The 21,128-nt window shown below is 39.7% G+C and overlaps 1 protein-coding gene across 1 annotated transcript in view; it reads right to left on the bottom strand.

Moving 5' to 3' along the window:
* Window positions 1–21,128, bottom strand: part of LOC110967435 (kazrin-like) — a 242,689-nt gene that overhangs the window by 173,713 nt on the left and 47,848 nt on the right. The gene's annotated exons all lie outside the window — the stretch shown is intronic.

Below are 21,128 nucleotides of genomic sequence, written 5' to 3'. Positions count from 1 at the left end.
TAAATGACCATACTAGTTCTTCCATTTTCAAATGCGCACCACAAATCATTTATTAAAGCAATTTTTCCTGTGGTTCCAAGCAGCGATTGCTTTCTGTTCTTGTCTGCGCGGCGTGAAAATCACGGTGTTGAAACTTCCTTTGAACTGCATCTATGACTAAATTAATGCATATGTAAATCCTACACCTGAAGCGTATTTTCTCCCCTTCAAGTCTGTTTTCCTGCATTTTCTGCTGCCGTGGCTGTGCACCGGGCTTTGAGCAGCACTTCCAAAAAAGCAGGTGACCTCCAGCTCCACGCCGAGTCTCAACGCTTTGTGTGTGAACACGCACAGAGCTGCAAAGCCGCTGCTTCTGATCTGCTAAACGTGCCGTTCACGGTGCTGCTGTTCTGTAGCTGCTGTGTGTCCTGTGCAAAGATTGTTTGCGAGTAGAGACGCCTCAGTCTTTAACGCTATTGTTCTACCGCATTACATTGTTTTTCTAGCACAGTTTCAGCTCCAACAGAGTCAGGAGTGGCTTGTAGTTTGAGAATCGAACACATGCTGGTCATGTAATGTCAGTTTAACTCTTACTTCTACAGATGTAATTCACAGATTTAAATCCAGACTCCCATAATTTCAACATGTAGCTATAATAATAAGGCACATCCTCAAACCCACATTCCATATTGTGTGCCGTATGTGATAATATTTTCCACTATATACTTTGTAAATAGATGAATAAACGAGGGGTGTCAAATTCATCTAAGTTCAGGTTTCACATTCGGCTCAGTTTGATCTCAATTTTTCCTTTGTTTGAGTGCAAAAAAGCCCATTCTGACCATATTTACATTGAAGGAATTATCTTTTTACAAAACATTATGAATAACATGAAATTTCTTCAGGAAAAATAAGTTAAATTTCACTGATATTATGCCTCCGTTTATCATTCACATAAAATACATCACAAAAATAAGACACAAAATGACCAAAAATTAGACAAATAAAACAACAGAGACACAAAATTAGACAAAAAGTTACAAAAAATGGACAAATGGCAAAAAACAGTAAAAAAAACAACAAAAAAAACAAAATATGACAAAAATGAGACACAAAATGACCAAAAATGAGACAAATGGCAAGAAACAAAACAACAAAGAGACAAAAAATTGACAAAAAAAGTTACAAATCGACAAAAAAAATGGACAAATGACAAAAATGAGATAAAAAAAATTACACAAATGACACAAACGAGATAAAGTGACAAAAGCGAGGACAAAACACCAAAAAAGTCGACAAACAAAACAAGCGAGACAAAAAAACCCACAAAACAACACAAACGCCGTACAAAACAACGCAAAAACAAAACACAAAATGACAAAAATAAGACAAAAAAACACAAGCGAGACAAAAAGGACTAAAACGACAACCACGAGACAAATGACAAAAATCTGACAAAAACAAAAAAAATAAACAAAATTGAGAAACAAATTGACAGAAGAACAATCAGCAATATAATATTTTAATTTATGATCAAAACAACTTGTCATGGTCTAGAAATTATTTTAAATTTATAGTTTTACAAATGTACAATCTGGAATTTTTAAACTTAAAGTCATCCTGCGGGCCTGATTGGAGCATCTGGAGGGCCGGTTTTGGCCCGCAGGCTGCATGTTTGACACTAAATAAATGAATAAATAAGGATTAATAAAGTATCTATCCATCTATCTTTGTATGGGCTAAATGAAGGTCAATATTTCAGCTTTCTGGGAATTTAGGTTCTTGTGGCAGCAAAGTTAATTCCTGCTGAACTTGTTCTTTGTAGTTTGATTCTAAACTTTACTAACAAGCTGCAAAACTGATTCCCTCGGACGACTCAAACCATCACTTAAAAACATGACTGCAGAAGCATGTAAAGACGCGTTAAAAACTCCATTTTAATTGAAAAACACCAAAATGATGTTGGGTTAACAGTGTATTTCCCACTAATACTCATATCTGGATCCAGTTCTGAGCCGATGAGCTGATCCAGCGGAGCGCACCAAACTTCATTTTGTAAATGAATGCAATTCATATTAAAACCTAATGATGTTTATACTTTATTCATTCGCAGCAGAATTAAGCAGGCTCCCATTGTCATTAGGATTACGGGAAGAAAGGGGAATCAATTACAGGAATAAGGGAGAAAAGCCTGTAAAACACCGGAGGGAATCAGCTTCTCCATCACTCCTGCCGCTGCACATTACACTTTTCCCCAAAACATGCAGATCTTTGCAAATGAACTCATTACCTGCAGTATTAAATTAGAGTCGAGTGCTTGCTGACGGCGTGAGTGTGTTTATGGGAACGATGAGACGTGGACACCTTTGTGTGATTAGCGGCTGAGCCAATGATGCACGGACTAGACTAAATTACTTCTGTTACATTGTTGCACACAAGAGGTAGGTGTTGCCTGCTTTGTTGATCCGTATACGGTGTGTTTGTCCATAAACTGGACCAAAATGTTGGTGTGACTGTTAGCAGGACATACATATTTGGTTGTTTATCACAAACCAGACTAAACCAGTCGATTCCTCTGTACTGGAAACAACATAAACCAGCTTTAACAACTGGTCAATATACGATTGCGGGACTTTTTGTATCGTAGATGACATTTTTGCTGAAAAATAATTTTTGAATATATTGTTGTTTAGCTAATTAGAAGGTGGTTTGTATTAAATTGGGATGGTTATTTAGTTGTATTTTAGTGATATCCAGTCATTTTTTTATTAATAAATGATTGTTTTCAGAATAAATAATTATGGAATTTGTAAAGACATGATCATAATGAACATAAAAGACATGAGGGGTTTTTTTTGTTAAAAAAAATGTGTGCAAGATATACCCCATGGACTTCAAAAGTCCCTCAAATATATTGACCTGGACAATTTTTGAGTCATTTTGGACAATATTTGAAACATTCTGGACAATTTTTGAGTCATTTTGGACATGTCTTGTCACTTTTCTTGTCATTTTCAAAAAATCTGATGTCAATTTGGATTGTTTCTTTGTCATTTTGGATAATTTTTGTGCCTTTGGGATAATTTTCGAGTCATTTGGGACTAAATTTCATGTGATTCTGGACTAATTTTCCATAATTATGGATCATTTTCAATTTAAACTGGACGGGTCAATATAGAATTGCAGGACTTCTTGTATCACAGTTGACATTTTAGTGATATCCAGTCATTTTTATTAATAAGTGATTGTTTCTATGATAAGTAATTATGGAATTTGTAAAAACATGATCACTATGAACATAAAAAAACACAAGTTGTTTTTTTTCATACTTCTAATAAAAACGTGTGCAAAGACATACCCCATGGACTTCAAAATTCCCTCAGTTATACATTGAGCCTCATACTACAGTCACAGTGCTGCTGTATGTCGACCTGCTAAACACTGACTGACCAGATGGTTTTCTTAAAGGTTCCAGGGACACTTACTAGAACATATCTAAGGAAATTCTCAAACTGTGCTTTAGTTTTGGAGTTTTTTTCCCCCACTTTCTGAGTCCTGAAAGTTTTGTGTTCAACTGAAGAAAACCTGAATTTAAAACTAAGTACAATTTGGCCGTGAACCTTTTGTGAATGGTAGTGTTTTTCTTTTTTTTTTTGAATAGTTACACAACAGATACACTGTGACAGTTGTCTGTGAATGTGTTTTGTTCTCACGACTGGGCCAACTGAAGAGTTTCTTTTTTGTTTCCTGTTTTCACAGACAGTTTGGTGAAAAGTGTGGAAACTGTCATCAAACTGGAATCCAGAAATCTGATCTACTTAAAAAACTGTGTTGAACACGATTCATAATGCTGTCAGTCATGCAGATTTTAAACTTTCTGTGCGAGTAAAAGAAATAAGACTTTATCGACATATTTCCAGTTGTGTGTTGTGAACCTTACAAACCAGCAAACAGACCTTTTTTTTTTTTGGAGGATACTGCATTATGACAAGCCACTAACTTGCATATTCACCCAGGAGACACAGAGTGTTGTCATGGATACATGTTGCACAATCACTCCAGAGTTCAGAGTGATTCTCTTTTGTGAAAACAAACTGCCATAATAGCTCCACCTCCCAAATAACCGAGGAAATAAACCTGGCACCGACTGAAATAACTGCAGCAGGTGCAAAAATGCTGGATAGAAGCTGAAACCCGGCGCCGAGCACATGGCGACAAACAGATTAATACACGCGTTTTGTTCCTGCCAACTCCACCTGTGAAGGTTACTTACATATGTATCCTCTTCAGATCGGAAACTAATTCCTCCTGTCTACGCGGTGCCAGATAAGAGGTCATCTGTGTTTGACCCCAAGCTGTCAGAGCAGCACATGGCCCAACATCCTGCAGCAATACACAGATGGGTTTGGAAAGCAAATGAAGAAAAAGGGCTGCATTATTGTGAGTGGTGAGATATGAGCTCAACAGCACGATGAGAAAAAAAAAAGTCTTGCAGAGACCAGCGTGAGTTTTGCCAACAGAGAGGCGAAGCATCGGTGTTTGAGGATGCCTTGCAGCTGTTAGCAGTCCAGTCCCGAGTTCTGCATGGCTGGGATTAGTTTGCTAGCTGTGTGTCCAAATATGATTTTCTAACTCAGTGAGCACACTGAGCCTCCCTGTGAAGTCAATTATATAAAAAATGCAGCCTAAAAGAAGTGAAATAAGCAGAGGAGCAAGCTGAGGTAAACAGTACCTTATTAACATCATTCATCTCTGCAGTCAGTGTGTGTGTTCGAGTCTGTGTGCGACTTTCCTTCAATGTCACAAGAGTGTGAAGTTGGAAAAGTGACCTTGGTGACATCTGAAAAATGCCGCATTGAGATCAGATCATATAAGCTAATCTGATGGGATATTTTATCGATTTCTTTTTGCTTGCCGTCCTCGACCACTGGGTTTAAAAACACTTCGGTTCAGTTGGAGGACACTTTGCTTTGCTTTAAACCACCATCTGGCCCAAATTAAGAACTAATAAAAAAAGAGTTCTTCTTGAAAACATTAACAATGACTTTACAATTACTTCAAAAACTAAACAAGAATGATAAATATCATCCATGGGCCATGAATGCATTTAATATTTCTATAGATTTGACTTTTAATACATTTAATATTCCTATAGATTTTAAAATTAGTTTAATGTTAATGTTACTAACCTGCCTGTCTTGTCTGTTATATTTAAGTTGCTGAACACTTGACTTTCCTCGGGATTAATAAAGAATGAATCTATCTATCTATAATAAACAGATAAATGTATGTTGGGACTCAAACTGATCAATCAAATTGCTTTTATTTCATGCAATTTTATGCATTTATTGAAAGTATTTTATTAAGAATCGCTCTTTTTATGTCATTTCTGGTTTATCTCAGAGTTACTCAGACACACAGGCTTGCCATAATTCCCACTCTCCTATTTAATTCACAATAGTGGGACAGGACTCACAGGTGTAGCTCAAAGGCACACAAGTGATCAATCTGCTAGGAGAGGTCTGGAGCAAGAATTACCATGATTTATGGCCTTCCCCACCGTTATTTACTACTGGTGTCAAAAGCAGCCTGATAGGAGGCAACTCGTGGGAGCAGCCCAATGAGAGCGCAGGAAATCAAAGATAGCTAAAGTGTAATTATCTAAGGGAGAGAGAGAGGAAGACAAAGAGACTGAGGCGAAGGAGGAAGAAATCCTGTCAACAGCCAAACACACAAGGTTCAGTAGATGGAGTTAAGCGGTACATGCTTCGAGAAACACAAATAAACGCCTAAAAATATTACCTCCTGGTACATTTTTGACAGCTGGAAATAAACCAGAATAAGGAACTGTATGGTGCATTTCTCCTTTTTGCAGTGTTTCCATAAAGGGACAGGAAAAAAAAAAAGTTTAGTGCTCTGCAGGATTCCGTCAAATGAGCGATCAATATTCAGCAACACTCCTCTGTGATGAGTCATTCAACTAATGATACAGGCCGGATCAATGGCCTGCTGCTGAAAAATACCAGCTATTCTTATTCTGAATTTAGTACAACATCCTCGATGGAAATAATGAATATCTCACAATGGTGGCACCTATTGCTCTAGTTCTACTGTGCTAAAAATGAGAAATTTGTAAACATCAGCTCTAATGCTGAAGCAGAAGTCACAGCTCTGCATCACGAGTGTCAAACTCATTTTAGTTCAGGCTCCAAATAAAATATGTGATGATCATCATCTTTCAGGATTTCACATTATGTGCAGATGTTTTACAACTCCCAATAACTTCTGAGATGAGATTACTGCATCCTCGTTTTTGTGTCAAGTTTGAATTCGTGGCAAAAAGAGAAAAAATAAAAGTTGTGCCTGTGATGAAATCACTGCTGGCTTGTCATGGGACACATTTAGATTAACTGTTGCAAGACAGTCAAAAGTAGCAACATTTTATGAAGTTGTAACCATTGTCATGTTTTGTAATACCGAGTGATGAATATCTGGTTGGAGATTGTTCAGGGTTTTTTTTCTTTTAAAATGGATACGAAGGAGTTGGATTTCTAACATGATGGGACTGCTAAAGGCTGGACAAGGAAAATATAAGCAGATGAGTACTTAGATTGTGTGTGTACATGTACATTTCATCTCAAGTGGGCTGGACCACTGAAATCAGAACATATTAACCTATACATAACTCCAAATGTTTCCTCTGTTTTAGTGCAAAAAAGTACAATTACAAAAATGTTTGCATTTAGTGAACCGTCTTTACAAAACATCATGAACAACCTGAAATTTCTTAAGAAAAATAAGTTCAATTTCAACGCCATTATACCTCGGTTTATCATTTCAACATTACAATTTCCAGATCACAGAGTGTCGACAAAGAAGCAAAATATTTAGTCACAGGTATCTTGGACTGAATGATGTCGTATTTTACTTTATGATCAAAAAGACAAGTCAGATTTTTTTTAAAAAGATTAAAAAAAAAAAAAAACAAGATAAAATATTATAAAAATCAGACACAAAACAACAAAAAATGAGACAAACCACACAAAACAAAAAGAAACAAAAGATGACAGAAAAGTTACAAAGTGACAAAAAAATAGACAAATGACAAAAACCAGACAAAAAAAAGACAAAGTATTACAAAAATGAGACACAAAATGACAAAAGAACAGCGAGCAATCTAGTATTTTATTTTATAATCAAAATGACAAAAGTCAGATTTTTAAAAAAGATTTAAAAGAAACAACAAAAACAAGACAAAATATTATAAAAATCAGACACAAAACAACAAAAAATGAGACAAATCGCACAAGGAAAGAACAAAAAGACAAAATATGACAAAAGTTACAAAGTGACAAAAAATAGACAAAAAACACAAAGTATTACAAAAATGAGACACAAAGCAACAAAAAATAAGACAAACGACACAAAACAAAACAAAAAATATGACAGAAAAGTTACAAAGCAACAAAAAATAAACTACAAAAACGAGACACAAAATGACAAAAGAACAGCGAGCAATCCAGTATTTTATTTTCTGATCAAAACAACTTGTCATGGTCTAGAAATTCTTTTAAATTGATAGTTTTACTAATTTACAGTTAATGTTTTCTCTGTAACTTTTACACTTTGAAGGCCAGATTGGACCCCCTGAAGGGCCGGTTTTGGCCCGCGGGCCGCATGTTGGACACCCCTGCTCGACATGAACAACAAGGAAAAAGTAGGAAAAATAAGTAATGTCAACAGTATAACTGTCATTCAGGACATTTAATATCTCTGATTCCAGTTTCTGTTGTGTTAAATCTGTCAATCCAGCCCGGTCTCACGGGGATTCGTGAAACTGTCACGTCAGTTTTTGTTTCGGTTTCGTGCGCACCAACACGATGTCGTCATGTTTTTCGTGCCGCTCACCACAAGCGAAACCCGCTGTGGTAATCACATCTGAAAGTGGTTTATACCGGCGGATTCATGACGATCTAAGCTGTCCATTGGCGTTTGCGGCCGCCGCTTAGATCGTCATGAATCCGCCGGTATAAACCACTTTCAGATGTGATTACCACAGCGGGTTTCGCTCGTGGTGAGCGGCACGAAAAACATGACGACATCGTGTTGGTGCGCATGAAACCGAAACAAAAACTGACGTGACAGTTTCACGAATCCCCGTGAGACCGTGTTGCACGGGTACAACAGGTTGTGTGCTTTGCTGTCTGAGAAGCAGACACTCGAATGCACCGTCTTATAAAAGCAACGTGGATAGATTGACACCTTTTTAATACAGAGCCAAAGAGTGAAGCTTCATCCTCGCAGTACCGACCAAATAACGGAAAGCTCCACATGAGACATCAAAGCAGAGCAGGTTCTTTCTATTATAATGCCACTGTTTACATACTGCGATGATCTGACCTTTTCAAACAGAGCCACAGCGCCGCAAACACAGGGCGGAATTCAGACACGGAAACTCTGACCTTTTTTTCATTTGGCAGGAGCTCCGTCTGATAGTGAAGTTATCAGACCTTTCCATCAACATTAATATGAATCGGCATCAGTCAAACATGACTGTGCATTCTTTCACCCTCCTCCTGGGTAACGGAGCCCGAGCAGAACCTTGAATAGATCATGCTAATTCTACCTTCGCCGCGGTCAATTCCACCTCCTCCGGTTAATTAATGCACTAAACATATTACATTTATCTGGCCGTATTAATTGAAAAACGTCAATCATTTTCCAGAACAATTCACCGGCTCGTGATTTGCGTACAACTAATTTCTCATATAGTGCCGCGAATTGAAATGTAAATTGCTGCAAGCCATTAATATCCATATGCAAACCGTGGGAGACCGAGAGCTCACCCTTATTTGATAATGAATGGCATTGTCTTCTCAGAGAGGTCACACTGCAGCTGAACGGCCGAGGACAGATTCTGCAGTGCCGTGCAACATTATCCTCCTCTCTGCAGGTGGGTACTCTCTCTGTGGATTTTTAATGCTTAAAAAAAACGCTCAGCCCCGGAAAGATAGGACTTAGTGTACGATAAGCAAAAGAGAACTCATGTTTACTTGCAAATCTGTGAGGTAGAGGGTGTGAAGTTGCATTTACGACTGCAATGCAGATGTGCCAACAACACACTGTCCATTGAAATTACAGTCCATCTTTGACACACACCTTATAATAATCCACATTTACATTCAGCGCAAAACACAATTAGCCTTTCAAAACAGCTCATATAATAGAAGTAATAGCATCCTCTATCTCTAGGGCTTTTCACGCGTACAATGCAGTTCAGAGTGGGACACGATCATTATGCAGCACATACATAAAACATTTTAATTAATGATTTGTGTGTGTTTTCTGTTCTGCTAAGTCCATTAGTTAGTTTCAGTTAAAGGTGATACATGGGGGGAAATGGTGAAATTTACATGCATTAATTGTTTTTTTTTTATTGAACAAACAGCAACACATGACTTGTGATCTTGGTTGTCTGTAACCGTTTATGAATTTAGGACAAATCTCCAGGGAAAATCCAAAGAATGTCTCTGCTACTGTCTCTCTTTCACTCCTCTGCAGTGCCAGCGGTGTTCAAGATCAGCTAAGGTTAGCTAAGAAATGGAGTCCAAGAGCTTCAGCGATTGACAGATTCTGACACCAACTCCACATAAGCTAAAACGAAATGTTTTGCATGGTGAGGCAGATGCGGGCAAATTTGCCTGATAATGGGAGAAAACTATGGTCAACATCATCAAGAATAAAACAGATTTGAAAAACACAACATTAGTCAAATTATAGATTCACAAAACCAGACTTAACGCTGAATTTTAGCCCTCAAAGTGATGGCAGTCCATCACGTTCGGTTCATGCATGTCATACCACTGTTTCAGCCGATGCCCAGGATTCTGCCCAGAGTGCAAGCCAGCCCAAGCACAAGGATGAAGCACCATTAATAACAAGAGTTTTCATAATATTACAAAAATAACCTTTAAGCTTCGAGAACTAGAAAGAAAGTAAAGCCACATGCATGCCGTTTTTAATGTGTTTCAGCTTTTCCAGATGAACCAGCTTTGTCCCCTTCAACCATTTTTTCCCCAATATGGCCTCTTAAATATGTAAAGCCTGAAATGTATGCTGGTTGTTTTAGTAAATGATGAGCTGAGCAGGTCCATTAAGAATGATATGAATGCCACGGTGACAGTAAAGATCACATTTTTTCACCTTTAACTTTCTCCGTGACTATCCATTTAAAAAAGCCAATGCAGCCGAACCTACAACAGTCATCGTCATTGATTTGCAGTTATAATATGTGTAAAGTAATGATTTTATGAGTGCTTATGGCAGCTTAGGAGAGGCTCCTGCTTAACTCAAGCACTAAATATCTCCATAGACAAATTGCTTCCCTGAAAATCACCGTGGATCTGTTGCTCTCCCTACACTTGCCAACATCATTCCAGAGAGAACAGTCTCCACTATGCTACCAAATGCAGCTGTAGGACATTTTAAGAAGTCGAGCATCAACTTGGTGCCAAAGTATCAGCTCTCATGACATCTCTGGTAACAATCTTAACCAGATTACAGCAAATGGCTCCTCTTACACTTCTGATAAAACATAAATATCATGTTGTGTTCCTTCCCCAAGCAAATTTTTGAAGGCAGCGTCTTCCTCACATCATTTCGGTGGTACCAACCCGCCTCTGAAAGCCAGAAGGCGAAAAACTCCCACAGCTTACCCCAATGGATGGATCCCGGGCAAAAATGAGCCAATATCACATCATTTTGAAAAACAAAGTTGGACGAGTGGTGCTGTTGCATTGAGAATTCCCTTCATCGAAAATGATTTCAGACTGTATTTAGCGAAGACTGAGGATCTGGCAAATGTACATCTGCTTAGCCGCCTCACACAGCATCGTCCCCGAGCACTTCTATGGAAGAATCTGCTCCCATCTCCTACGCAGTGGATGAGGAGGCCAAAACACGGCTACACTGTAAGCCATGATGCAACGGCAAGAATACTTTGCCAGCGATAACATTGTTTTGAATGAGATTTGCTGCCATCACGTAATACACTTTGCAAACTCTGATGCAACTACAGAAATGTTCTGCTCATATTAATGTAGTTAGAACTGAAAAGTTTTCCCATTATCTCATGGCAACACATAACATAGAATGACACAAATTCTGTATAAGCATCAGTTATCAGTCGCTTTGAATACTTGTAAGTCACTGCTCTGTAAATAACCTAACACCATTTGTTTTTCCGAAAGCCTTCCTTCAAGATTGTGAGGTGAAAGAATTGCACCTTACTGTGCAAACTACATATGTCAGAAACAATCATATCAGTGAGATTCATGTGTTTTTCTTTGCTGGTTTTTGACATAATGTGCAAGAAGTGGCATGATCCACCCATACTGTCCTCAAATCAACATGATTTTTATTACAATAAGACAGATGTACATTAGGGCTGGACCCGAATATCCCGAATATCCGAATATTGCTTCGCTACGGCGGTATCCGGATATTAATTTTGGTATCCGAATAGTCCCCCCGTCGGACGTTACCGGGCGGAAAGAATATGCAGCGTTACTGTCTTCCCTCCGGCTCATCTCGTCGCGTGATCACATAAACATATACACATATGTCTATGTGATCACCCCTTCCTCCCTCCAGACGAAAATAGGAATATTCGGAGCTCGTCTCTTCCCTTCACTTTCGGCTCATCTCGGCTCACCCATTCGTGTTTCTTACCACCACCCGAATGACCGGGTTGCTGCCGACTCTGACGTCACGCTTCACTTCTTTGCATAAACACAAGACAAGATGCTGAAGACCTCCGCTGTTTGGAGATTCTTCAGTTTAAGTGAAGACAAAACGAAGGCAAAATTTGGACCCGGGACACCAGACGAACGGATCCGAATATTCGGGCCGTCTCCACCACATGTCCCCTCCCCGTCGGACGTTACGGGGCGGAACGAATATTCGGATATTCGTCTTTAATAGGGCCCGAACATTCGGAGGCCAGAAACCACATTTCGGGCCAGCCCTAGTGTACAGACTCTACATTCGCTATTTCAAGTTACACTCATCATTGCAGTTCATTTATCTGACAGATTAATAACTACAACCTGTGTTTAATATAAAAACAAACGGCTGACAGTGATTGCTGTGAGATACAAGATTTTCAATATGTAATAAACAAGAAAGAAGTTGGCTTGATAAGAATTCAGGAAAACAAATAAATAGTCCAATAGCTTGCAGATAGATATGCCCGCAGACGGATACATCAATATTACAAAGATTGATCTAGGAACGGTGATAGAGCAAATTGCATACTTGCTGCAGGATATTGCTCTCGCTGCTCTGAGCTGAGGTCTTGCTGCTGCAGCTGCACACATAGATACGAGCCATCTGCAGCCGCTTTCAGCACATCCCCGTCCCCATCTAACCATCTAACAGCGCATGCCAGATAGTCAGATGCTGCACAATTTTACCTTCATCCAAAAGTGATCCCCCGGGAGCGACACCCAATCAAACCAACTTGTCTTTTGCCATCCAAATCATGTTATACTAATAATGTTACACAGTCAAACAGGCTTACAGGATTACAACCTTCTCTGGAACCTAGAATGTGTGCTAAAAACAAACATGAAAAGGATTTGCAAGAAGATTATTTCAGTATATATGTATGAGACACTTATCATGTAAAAGCAAAAGCTTTCCAGCAAATCGCATCTCGCTTTCATTTGAACAGACCGGCCTCTGAAGCGCTATCCTCCACATCTGTGAAAAATGCTCATACATATACAGCAGTGATCTGAATAATGTCCGGTTATCCATAGGAGGCAGCTGGCTGCTATCGATAATGTAATTCATTTAGCAGTTGGAATGTGCTGCTGTGTGTTTTGTGTTTTCCATTCCTAATTACAGATAGCAGCAGTGCTTGTTTAGCTGATGCTAACAGCCTCGAGGGAAGAGGACACAATTGCCTGCCGAGAAAGTGAGAGTCATTTGTTCTAATTTAATATTTATCTATTGGGGGAGGCAGAGTTATCAGAGGGAGCTAAATTGAAAGACACCCAAGCGTGCCCAGACAGAGTCAGCGAAAAATACCAAAAAGCAACCGGCTCTGATGACCCTTAAAGGGAAACTGGAGAAGTGGTTTGGGAGGAAGTCAGGGATGTGTGAGTCTGTGAGAGACAGAGAGAGAGCGAGAGAGAGAGATGTAGACTTTCCACATATGAACATTACAGCAGAGTGTTCTTCATGGCTGTGCACACATCTGTGCTGCTGCTGCTGCTTTGAATCCAGCCACAGCCTTTCACAATCCAAAAGCAAACAATGCATCTGACATTTTATGTCCTTGAAAGAGATGTGTTGAATATGCAAAAATAATTTGCTAGTTAGAAACAGTCAAACTCTGCTAAAACGAAACTATTGCATATGTAGTATTCATACTTCTGAATCCCGTTTCTTTTGCATTGTCCAGACTATTAATGGTAATTTTTTACATGGACATTTTCCTGCTCTGTTGGGGAAAAAAATCTGTCAAAACAAACATTATACAAATTAATTCTAAATTTCTACACAATACTATCAGCATGTTAGAAGTTTTTCTTTTTAAAAAAAGAAGTCAAAAGTCCACAGGTCTGATCTGTGAAGGACGAGGGAAGGATTATAAGGTGACATGCACTGTTGTAGTAAATAAAGAATTGCATATTAGGGTTCTTATAGCCCTAGAGTTTGCTTTGGCTATGCTAACATGAGTCTAATATGCTTCAGATTGGCTAAACATTGCCAAAACATCTTGAAGAAAACATCTTGTTCCACAAATACCAGGATGCAGAGTATTATTCCACTGCATCAGATCGTAACGGTTAACTCTGCTTGGTGTAACAGACTGAAAGTCCTTTAACCACTTCAATCCACTCATGACAAAACACGGCAGTGGCTCCTTTTATCGTGACCGGCAAAACTCAAATTGATTCTGAATTGCCCCTGAATTCTTTTCACTAAAAAATAATTCATCAAACGCCGGCTCTTCTACTCCAGCGTAACACTGGCTGATAGGTCAGACTCTGAGCTCAGTGAGCTAAAAGGCTGAGCACAGTCAAACAAATTGTGCCTGATTTGCCTGTAGTAACGTTGGAAGCATCCGGCATTGACACCTCACTCAACTTTCTCAATAAAACGTGAATTCATCACTGTGCCTAGAGTTCAGAAATCAATTTATATAAGTAGACTTTTATGCAAATCCAATCTATTGCCCAGGTGAGTGCTTTGAAAATGCCTCAATGAAATTAGAAAGGGTTAGACATGCACGTGCAGCGCCGCCGAGGACCACGAGCTGCAGGAAAGTGCTGATATTCATTACTCCGGCAATTCTGTGTTCACCTGAAGTATGTCAGCTTTGTAGTCAGGCTCAGGAAGCCTCATAGGAAAGTGAAACCTAATCCCATTTAGTCTGGTATTTAGCCACGAGGAGATCTATTCTGTCCACTTTTACAGTCTGTAATCACTGCTCAAGATCAAAGACGAGACTTACGTCATTTCAAGTTGGACTCCAAGTTAATCCCAAAAGAATCCTTCTCAAGTGGAGAAAAATACAGAAGATTGCAAAAAAAAACAACACTTCTTTATAAGGAAACCATTTACGTATTCGCAGTGTGCAACTTTCTGCTGTTGCCTCAAAGAGTAATTTTCATGGCTGAGGCTTGACAGACAAATATGCATAAGGGAACAGGCTCTCTGATATTTTCCTGAGAGTATGATTATAACTGTGCCTCAGAAATATGCTACGGCAATCAAACAGCTGAACGGAATTATTGGAAGCATCTGTTATTGCAGTTGTTACTTCTCATTCTCTGTCTTTGGATGGATGGCTGATTTGCCACGAGTAATACCAGCATTCAGTGTGCCGCCCTTGACCTTGGAGCTCCGCAACACCATTAGAGACAGTACTGTGTCTTCCATTTGCTTGTGACTGGATGAGCAGGGTAAATCGCAGTTGTTGTAATTCAGTTAGCTTCCTCCATCTCGTATCGAGACACACTTTGTATATTTCTGCAGATGGATGTGAATGTGAGGCGTGGAATTATAATTAAGCTGCCCCAGAGGCAAGAATATCCTGTTTCTTTATAGCTGAAGACTAAAAAAACCTGCCAACAGATTATTTTTTGTCATCACAAGCTTAGTCACCCTGACAGTAGAATACAAGAGGTGCAGTTAAAAATGTGTAAATGAGTAATTTGACTGATTTACATTCTTCTACTTTTAAAAGCACCACTTTTGAGTACAAAGATGTGCTTTCCGTGTGAAGGCCACTCTTGGGCTCGTGTTGCGATTCAAAAACACAGGTTGTACTGCAGAATCCAAAACACTCGATAATGGGGGGAAAAAAAGGGAATTAATTGAGGACAATTACAAACCAAAGTCCAAGAGTTGCACTGGGCGCTCTTATCTCCAGCCTTCCATAAGATCCAATAAGCTTCTCCCACAGCTGCTCTCCACTGATAAGTTCTTCAAAACTCTTGAAATGGAGAGGGCTGGCCTCAATTCATGCTTGAACACAACATGTTAATGATTCCAAAGATAGCACAACCCTTAATTTTTTTTTTCCATTATGAGGCGCAGAAAAAGTGATTATTCCAAAAGTAAACGCTGCAGAGCTGCATATTGTTAAGCTTGCTCTCTATTTACTGATTCCTTCAAACCTCATTCAAGAAAGAATAATCCAAAGTGGACTTTGATAACAGAACCAGTGCTTTTCAGACTCTGGATTAGATGAGTATGAATTGTTCTGTTTGTCGTCTCCTGCTGATGAGACTAGCTGTGTTCACTAAAGCGATACGTGTCTGCAACCCGACACCCGCCTCCTCCAGCTTATACCGGGCTCTGCACAAGTTCTGTTACTCGGTTTCATGATCTTTAGAGACGTTAACATGTTGGAGTGAAAAATTCCATTAAATAAACTGAAAGTTCTACCTTATAGGCAGGTGTCATTAACACAAATTTGTTCTCCGGTGAAGTTGTATCAAGATGGAAGTCAAAAGAGTTGAGATATCTGCTCTCCTTCATGCTGGCCACAACAAGTCTGACAGAGCCAAGCAGCTGAACATCAGCCGGATGACCGTCCACAGAGTCGTGGAGAGGCTCAAGAATGGTGAAGATCTTTCAGATGATCTTTCAAGAATGGTGAAGACCTGAAAGATCTTCACCATTCTTTAGCCTCTCCGCGACTCTGTGGACGGTCATCCGGCTGATGTTCAGCACGAAGGAGAGCAGATATCTCAACTCTTTTGACTTCCATCTTGATACAACTTCACCGGAGAAAAAAATTTGTATTAAGGACACCTGCCTATAAGGTAGAACTTTCAGTTTATTTAATGGAATTTTTCACTCCGACATGTAAACGTCTCTAAAGATCATGAAACCGTGTAACAGAACTTTTTCAAAGCCCGGTATATTTCAAAAACGTTTTGTCATCTTTCCATCAGCACAGTCCAAAGCAGGTCTCTGGCTCAGTTTTTTCCCCCCATCAAACCCCGCATGAAATGAGCAGCTCGGGGCTAAACAATTCCTACTGTGCTTAAAAGAGCAGAGAAACATGTGATATGAGAGGAAATCTATTTGTCCGTGAATCCGACGTTACACGGCCAGCGACAGGAGCAGAAAAGAAACCACAGTTCATCATAAACTTATTGATTCTTCTCTCTGGAGCTGAAATTTGATCACACACCTTTTTTAAAGCGCTGAATGTGACTGTTACGTCTCCGTCTGTTTGCTGGCTCGCTGCATTGGTGACCTGTAGATTTGGATTTCGCAGTAAGGCAGGCACACCGGGTTCTTTTGATGAATTACCCATTTAGATGACGGCGCTGGCCTCCCTGTGAGAAAGTGTTCCATCCAAACAACTTCCCTTGACGTTATTTGCAAGAGCAGTATCGCTGCATCCTGGGCTTGGTGCCATTTAAAGAAATACAAAGAAACAGCTTTTTTTGTTTTTGTTTTTGCCCGAACAGCAAAATGACAATAGGTGCAGTCAGACCATTCTAAAGTCGTAGCGTTTCCAACTGTCCAAAAGACAGTAATTTTGGAATTTCTGGTTTCAAGTCGGTTGTTGTTTTTTGTCGTCATTTCATAAATATTTGAGCGCATAAGGTTAGTTAAAAATGCAATAAACAGGATGTTAAGAAAGGTGAAAGTACACCTTTAAAAACTGATGTTTGGCTTAAAATCTATCGGCGTTTCCTAATGTTCATTTGATGTAACTTGAAACGAGTTACATGGCAGCAAAAGATGTTAAATCAATGTGAATTAGGGTTAAGAAGGTTGAATTTTGGTTACGGTTGAAGACTGATGGTTGGATCAACGTTGATTCAACAACATTTTGTCAACATTGAAGTTTAAAAGATGCCATTGAATCTACGTTGTATTTTGGTTTAACTAAAATGTTTGACAGGTCAATGTTTAATTAATGTTGAATCTATGTTTGCCCTTCTCTTTTTTCTCCTTCAGCAAAGGGGGGTGGTTGGGGGAGGGGGGGTACTCTGAGGGAGACAGGCCTGACACAATTATTACATGATCTTCTAATCACAATTATTTTACATGATTGCAATTCCTTTAGTTTCAAGCAGGATAATTTCTTAATATTTGCATAAAATCTCATACTAACATACTAAATACTACATACTCTGAGCATATACTGTTGTTGACATTGATAAAGTGTGATTTATGGTTGAAAAGCAAACGTTGATTCAACATTTTATCAACCTTGCGCTTTCTGTATAATTTCTACTTTAGGTTCTCAACATAGATTCAACATTGATTCACCCATATTCTGCTATCTGGAGGACCTAAAAAACTGAACTATTATGCACGGTCTGACAGGCACACACAGTAACTGTGACTTATAAATTTTTATTGTGTTTCACATTTGTTGGCATTATTTGTTGAAGTGCATCATATGGACGGTTTAATGCCGTGCTGTCGCAAGCTAGCATGTGGGACCTGTCTAATGACAGAAAATTAGCTTGAAAGACTTTTTGGAATCCGTCTAAATTAAGAGACATTTTTGTGAAACTTTGTGTACTTCTGAAATGTTTGTATGTCGTTTATTTTCATAGTTTTCACTAGGGGTGTAACGGTTCACGTGGTTGTATTCAATCGTTTCGGTACGGCATGTTCGGTTCAGTCCACTCGTGCACCGTTTCGGTTCATATTTCATATTATTTTCTCTTCAAATTTATGACTAGAGTGATCTAAACGCTCCGTCGGGAACTAAAGTCCTTAACGTGTTTTCACACGGACGCTTTAGAGTGTCGGACACCACTTCTTGGTCGGACACCACTTCTTCCACTTCTTGAAGAAGTGGAGGCGTTGCTAGCAGGCGTGTTAAATGGCATCAAACCTGAGCTGGAAGACCCTCCCAGCTCACTACGCTCTCCTGTTTGGGAACATTTTGGTTTTCCTTTTACAGTTACCAATGGACAAAGACAAGTGGATAAAAGCAAAGTTGTGTGTCGGCACTGTTCCACGGAGATCGGGTATGCTACAGGAAACACGTCTAATATGTTAACGCACTTAAAACGGCATCACCCGACAGTAAATGTCACATCAACAAGAAAGAAAACCAGCTTGGTGCAAACACCGATAACGTCTGCTTTAAAAAAACCTCTAACACGCGACTCTGACCGGGCCAAAGCAATAACACATGGCATTGGAGTTTTTATTGCCACGGGACTACGTTCTTATTCACGTTCTTTTTCTGCCTTTTTTGTACCGAAAATTAACCGAACCGAATACTTTAGGAAACTGAACCGAACCGAAATTACATTTTAGTGTACCGTTACACCCCTAGTTTTCACAGTGTGGGCTGGCCGAAGAGCAAATAAACATTAAAAGAGGTCTGTTTGATGCACGGCCTTCTATACATCAGAACAGAGTAGCTACATCAACTCTGTCTAAAAAAATAATAATAATTTTTAAAGTCTGCAAAACAAGGCTAGATCATGTCTGTACATTTGTCACAAGGTGCGTCAATTTGGCTACAGCTACAGATCCTCCTAATGTTCTATTGGCTTCCAATTGCTGCAATTAGTGTCAAAATCCTGTCTGTGAGGGGCCTCAAAGTTACACTTTCAAAACCAAAGCAACGTCACAATATTGCGACCGCAGATTAATCAAAGAACCATCAATCGTTAAGCATGAATCAAAGGGCAGTGGTTGTAATAAGCATCACTTATTATTCAGAGCAATGAAGTTTATGTTAAACACGGCCCCCAGTTTGCAGGTGGAATGAAAGGATTCAGATCTGCTGCTATCTCACTTGTTGTCCGTCTGTGTAGCATTTAGAGCTACATTTAAAGCTGATTTTAGGCAGAACAAAGACGAGAAAAAGGCCGGAGCAGTCATGTCTGAGCCACTATTGCATGCACCGGATATAATAACAGCTGCGTGTGTTGCCACATATGCACATACATTGAGACTGAAGCTTCAAAGCATTTTCACCTGGAGTTGCAGCGGCGGGTCATGAGTTTACCTCCACTAAACAGCGTCGCTACAGGCGCAGCACACACATGCGTCACAGGCAGCCCGATATAGCTCTGAAACCACATTTCAAAATTGAGGGCAGAGCCTTTGATCACGGGGGATAGCTGGTTCTGCAGGGTAATACGGGACAAGCTAACACAAGGAGGAAATAGGGAGGAAATAGATGGAGCAAGAGGAACTAACATATATATAAAAAAAAAAAACTTTGGCTATTACACCGAGTCTAGATCTCCTGTTTATACGATCAAAATAATCTTCTGATGGTCTGTTTCCATAGTAACACACAGCCTCTTGGGCACATGTGTACACACAAACACACACATCTATGGCAGCAGTTCTATCGACTGTGGTTTCCACTTAGACCGCATCAATAGATGAGCAACTTAGATTATGTAAGTATTGTATCTGATGCGGCCTGACCTCACCGAGGGAAAGTCTTCTCCACACAAAGATGGGGGTAACTTATCCTTTGCCAGCAGCAGGTTAATAACGAAAACATCCCGCAGTTGGCACCTGTCTTTATGTGACGTGCTGCCAGGGGCTGCAGGTGAACTGCCATCAGGCACAGAATAATAATAACACACACAAATAAACCAAATTCAATCAGTGCCTTTGTCATAATAGTACAAACATATTTACAAGCCAAGAAAAGTCAAAAAATAATACTCTAAATACAGTTTCAACCATCAGCATACCTGTCTGTGGAAGTGCTTGTCAGACAAGCCAGGTTGCCTAGCAACCCAGGTATGACTTGGCCAGTTATGCAAATGTTTCTATTCAACACTCAAAAATCACGAGTCATGGAGCTGATTAAATTTCCTTTGAGTGCCATATTTCAGGTCACTAGACTGAACAATAAAGCCAGTGTTAGTCTGAACCCAACGCACAAAAGAAATACAAAGAATGTGTCGGTAATGATGCAACTTCACCCAAAGTTTGAGATTTTCTGTAGAATTTGGTCCTTTTTGAGCCATGCAGTATCTAGTATTGTAGTGGACAAACTCAACACGGTCATTACCTTTAGTTACTATGATCCCTTTTTATCTGCAGCAACTTAAAGCCTCTGAATCTCCGCAGACAACCCCTTGTGGCGGTCACACCGCTCGATGCAGCCCTTCTCACTCAACACCAAAATCAAACGCAAATGATTTGGGGGACCAATAAAGCGGTTTCCCCGGGGAGCCACCAACAATCCACTTCCTAACCTACAAGCTGAAAACATTTTGCTCAGGGTTAAATGTCTTCGCTGTTCCTCAAGCTTGCATTTCACTTTGAATCAGGCACTTTTGTTTCTCCGTGTTCCAGGAGAGCAGAAAGGACGGTTAGGCATTGCTCCAGCTCGGAGGGCTGGTAGCCGCAAAGTCTCTGAGGCTTTGTCTGCCGGATCAATGCAGACTGTTAAGTGTGTTGTGTTGCTATTCCCACAGCTAGTGTATGTCTCTGTTACAGCCAGACCTTGACCTCTGATGGAAGGGGTTAAAGCTTGGGGAGAATGGGCCCTGATGGAAGATGGAAACTGTGCAGTGTGTTAATGTCTTGCACAAGCTTTCGGCTCTCTCTTGTGCTCTGTTGAGCACGAATCAATAGGCCAGTCATTTTCAGTTTTCATTGCAGAGAGC

The sequence above is a fragment of the Acanthochromis polyacanthus genome, chromosome 6 (genome assembly GCF_021347895.1).
Source record: "Acanthochromis polyacanthus isolate Apoly-LR-REF ecotype Palm Island chromosome 6, KAUST_Apoly_ChrSc, whole genome shotgun sequence".
Lineage (NCBI taxonomy): Eukaryota > Metazoa > Chordata > Actinopteri > Pomacentridae > Acanthochromis > Acanthochromis polyacanthus.
The sequence above is the reverse complement of the archived record's forward strand: the minus strand, read 5'-3'. Positions and strand labels throughout refer to the sequence as shown.